The sequence below is a fragment of the Rhincodon typus genome, chromosome 37, assembly GCF_021869965.1.
Source record: "Rhincodon typus isolate 14 chromosome 37, sRhiTyp1.1, whole genome shotgun sequence".
In the NCBI taxonomy this organism is placed as follows: Eukaryota; Metazoa; Chordata; class Chondrichthyes; order Orectolobiformes; family Rhincodontidae; genus Rhincodon; species Rhincodon typus.
This window is the reverse complement of record NC_063368.1, coordinates 20,059,215-20,064,087: the sequence shown is the minus strand read 5'-3', so window position 1 is coordinate 20,064,087 and position 4,873 is coordinate 20,059,215.

The following is a 4,873-nucleotide window of genomic DNA, read 5'->3' as shown; positions in this document are numbered from 1 at the left end:
ACCCCGTGCTGTCCCTATCCTGGGAGTGTTTGATGGGGACAGTGTAGAGGGAGCTTTACTCTGTATCTAACCCGGTGCTGTCCCTGTCCTGGGAGTGTTTGATGGGGACAGTGTAGAGTGAGCTTTATTCATTAGCTTGTCCAGTGCTATATTTGTCCAGGAGGTGTTTGATGGAGACAGTGTCGAGCGTGCTTTATTTCCAGTTTGCTTTTAGTTTAAAAGTGTAGAGTAAGCTTTACACCGTGTATAACTCCGTGCTGTCCCTGTCCTTGGAGTATTTGATGGGGACAGTGTCGAGGGAGCTTTACTCTGTATCTAACCCCGTGCTCTCCCTGTGCTGGGTGGGTTTGCCATTCCTGAAATGAGACTTTGAAGGACATGTAGTTTCCCTCTCCCACTCCGTCTCTCTCTCTCTCTGACTCTCTCTCTCTGTCTCTCTCTGTCTCTGCCTTTCTCTGTCTCTCTCTCTCTCTCTCTGTCTTTCTCTGTCTCTCTCTCTCTGACTGTCTCTCTCCCTCGCTCTCTCTCTCTCACTCATTTCAATGAATGTCGAATATTCCATGATCGTGTTTAAAGGGCAGGACCCTGACAACGTTCTCATTAACCCAGCAGGAAATGATGAGAGTTTCGGTTTTGGAGGGATCACTAGGCCAATGAGGAACGATTGGAAAATATAAGAGTCTCCCTCTGGGTTGTTCTCAGCCAGCTCACTGCCAATCATTTACTTTGACGTTAATTAACTGTCATTACATGAGCAAAAATGCAGCAATGAGAAAAAATGTCTGATTAGGGAGGATTGTCAGCCCAGATAGTGGCTGCTTTTCTGACAAACCAGAGCCCCCAGTCACTCGTGTCTATCTGGCTGATGACTTCAGTTGTACAAATTCATGCTTCCGCAAACTTCTGATTGGAGGCTATCAACTGAGAAATGGAGGGTGGTCGATGTTGCAATTCCTCAATATTTCTGCACCATGGCCAGTGTAGATTAAATAATAAAAACCAAAAGAACTGCAGGTGCTGAAAATCATAAGCAAAAACAGAATTTGCTGGAAAATCTCAAAAGGTCTGGCAGCATCTGTGGAGAGAAATCAGGGTTAACGTTTCTGGTCGAGTGACTCTTCCTCAGGATTGGTTCACAGAAAGAAAGTATCAGTTTTAATGCAGTCGATAGGGTGGAGAGAGGAGGTAAGGAATAAATGATAGGTCAGGATATAGCCCAAAGAAACGGCTGGACAGAGAGAGGAGTGGGTAACGATCAGGTTGGGAGAGGGAATAGCTATTGATGGTGTTATTAAACCAGAATATTTAAAAGTGCCAACAAACGACATTATTGATAAATTGCACCATCTTGTGGAGAAATGCATTTTGCACAAGAAAGGTTGGAAGCAAAGTTTTCCCAGAAGAATATTCCCAAATCCGTTCTCCTCTGCAATAATCCTTTCTACAGTGGGGGAATCGGTAAGAGAAATCCCAGCCAGATTCCCAAATGGATGCCATTGGAGTTTAGCAGTGACACATCCTAAACCCTTTCTGGGTGTCAGTATGGATCAGCGGGAGGCACATTCCCATGTGGAATACACAGCTGGGGGCACAAGACCCATTCCAAACTCCTGAAGCCATGGCTCAGGCTGACACTGAACTGCAGCACTGCGGGAGTGCTAAACTGTTAAAGGTACCAGCTGAGATACCAAACACAATTTCTGTCTCCGTTGGAATGTGAAACTTGGGCATATGCAAATGAAGCAAAATACATTCTCACCCAGCGAGTAGTTAGGGTCTGGAATGCTCTGCCTGGAAATGAGGTGGGGGCAGGTTCAACTCAGGCATTGAAGGGACATTGGAAGGTGATTTGGATTGAAAAGGTATGCAAGTGTATGGGCAGCAAAGCGGGAGAATGGCACAGTGAATAGAAGCAATGGACCAAATGGCCTCATTATGGGCTGCAACAGTTCTGTGATTCTGCTGCAGAACAGGCATCAACGGTAATTAATTGTCTGTCAGGTTCTGTGGAACAAGTCGAAACAATAGTTTCATTTTCCTTCTTTTATGGCTTCTGATCATCAACAGTTTGCAATGAGTGGAATTTGCATTTCATGTTTCTGCTTCGGAACAGGAATAGCAACATTCCATAGGACTGTTAGAGAACAGGATCTTCACAGACAAAGACGATTGGGTGAGTTCATTCCTGGGATGTGTCTCGATGGTAAACCATCTCCCACAGCCTTACATACAAAGCCATTGGTAAATATATGGCCTTGTCATTTGCTCAATCCAGGTCTCCCTGGGTCCCATGGTCCATTTGGCTTCAACATGCAACGACTTGGGGTCCTTCAGCCGGTGCAGGAGGGTGGGTGATAACGGCATATTCCTGCACAAATGGTTTCAATAATAGCTCATTTAAACTCTAAGGAAGATCTCAAGCATTTATTGATAAGTTGCCCCACCTTGTGGAGGAATGCATTTTACTGTCAGGAATGTTGGGTTGAGCTCACAGAGACCATGGCGTTACACAGCATGATCCATCAGCTCTGCTTCAAGGGAAGCAGGGATTTCCCAGGAACATATTCCCTAATCCAGGTTCCTCCACAATAATCCTTTCTGCAGTGGGGACGGTACAGCTCACTCACTGTTAAGAAACATTCAAAGCAGGAAGGGAAAAGCCAACCAGCATTCCCACTCCTGGTCCCTGTTTGCTGATCCTGCTTCTGTTTCACTGGGACGTCCCTGACCCTTTTCGCAGTGTCAGCTTGACTCAGTGGGTAGCACACACTCTCTCTCAGTCAGAGAGCATCAAAGATTTCAATCTTTAATTCAGGGAGACCCAGCAGTGCAACATGAGGGTGTAACGTGACTGACTGAGGTGGTGCCTTTCAGGGAAGATGTTATACTGAGGCCCTACCTGCAGTGTGGATGTAAAAGCTGTTACAGTTGTCAGGTTTATAAGACTAGGATGTTTTGGTCTGTACATCACTGCAGGCAGGAGCGCATTAACAGGAGCCCAGATAGTTTTACTGGGAAAGAAGGGGCCAAGCGTTTAAACAGAGAAACAATAGCAGCAACATGTCAGCTAGCGCTGGATAAAGAGAGGCATCCATAGTCCCAGAAATGTGTCGAGAATATTGGGCTGTAAACAGTCACACTTTCAATTGTCCATTTAGTTTCCAAATGAAAGATGCTTGTGTTTTCAGTTTGGCCTGGTTCTAGGAGAATTAAACATTTACTTAAAGAACACAGTAACATACAGATAAGCATGTTTCTTTTTCAGTCATGTTAAATGTCTTTTTCTGCAGTTTAAAGTATACGTGAGCTGCAAGGACAGTGTTTGATCAAATGTGCTTTAATCTGTTCATTACAGTTAATATCTGAAAACATGAACACTTTACTGTATTCATCCGTTTAGTTATTTTCTGGAAGATTCAATTTCCTTTCAAAATGTGAACAAAAACAAAGTTGCTGGAAAAGCTCAGAGGTCTGGCAGCATTTGTGAAAGAAAAAATAGAGTTAACGTTTTGGGTCCAGTGACCCTTCCTCAGAACTGATGGTGGCTGGGAAAACGTCAGTTTATATGCAGAGAATAGGGAGGTGGGTGGGATAGGGAGTAAACGATAGGATAGAGCCCAAAGAGAGAGAAAGACAGTTGGACAGACAAAGGAGTTGCTAATGATCAGGCTGGGAGGGTGAGTAGTTGTTAATGGGGACTGTTAGTGACTAACAACAGGAGATGTATAGTGGCAGGCTATGTGGTAACAAGGCCTGGTGTGTGGGGTGGGGGGCTGGGACATGGGAGAGTTTAGGCCCTAAAATTATTGAACTCGATGTTGAGTCCGGAGGGCTGCAGGGTCCCTAAGCGGAAAATGAGGTGTTATTCCTCCAGTTTGTGTTGGGTTTCGCTAGAACACTGCAGCAAGCCAGAGACAGAGATGTTGGCCAGGGAGCAGGGTGGTGCATTGAAGTGGCAGTCAACAGGTAGTTCAGGGTCTTTTTTGCGAGCAGAACATTGATGTTTTGCGAAGCGGTCGCCAAGTCTACGCTTCGTTTCCCCAATGTAGAGGAGACCACGTTGTGAGCAGCGGATGCAGGAGACTAGACTCTGGGAAGTGCAGGTGAAGTGTTGCTTCACCTGGAAGGTATGTTTGGACCCTTGGATACTGGGGAGGGAGGAAGTAAATGGGCAGGTGTTGCACCTTTGCTGGTTACAGGGGAAGGTGCCGTAGGGCTGTGGGGGCGTGTTGGGGGTGAAGGAAGTATGGACCAGGGTGTCCCGGAGGGAACGGTCCCTGCGGAAGACAGACAAGGGTGGGGAGAAGAATATGTGTCTGGTGGTGACATCTTGCTGGAAGTGGTATAAATGGTGCCTGATGATCTTCTGGATGTGAGTGCTGGTGGGATGGTAGGTGAGGATAAGGGGAACCCTATCGCTGTTGCGGGAGGGAAGAGAAGGGCTGAGGGCGGAAGTGCGGGAGATGGGTCAGACCTGGTTGAGGGCCCTGTCAACAATGGAGCTGGGGAATCCTCGGTTGAGGAAGAAGGTGGACATTTCGGAGGCTCCCTTGTCGAAATTGGCCTCATCTAAACATTTATGACGGAGATGGAGGAACTGAGAGAATGGAATGGTGTCTTTACAGGAAGTGGGGTGTGAGGATGTACAGTCCAGGTAGCTGTAGGAGTCAGTGGGTTTGTAATGGATATTGGTGGCCAGTCTATCCCCAGAAATGGAAACAGAAATATCGAGGAAGGGAAGGGAGGAGTCAGAGATAGACCAGGTGAAAGTGAGGGCAGAATGGATTTTGGAGGCGAAATTGATGAACATTTCCAATTCCAGATGAGAGAGGGAAGCAGCACCCATGATATCATTGATATATCGGAGAAAGAA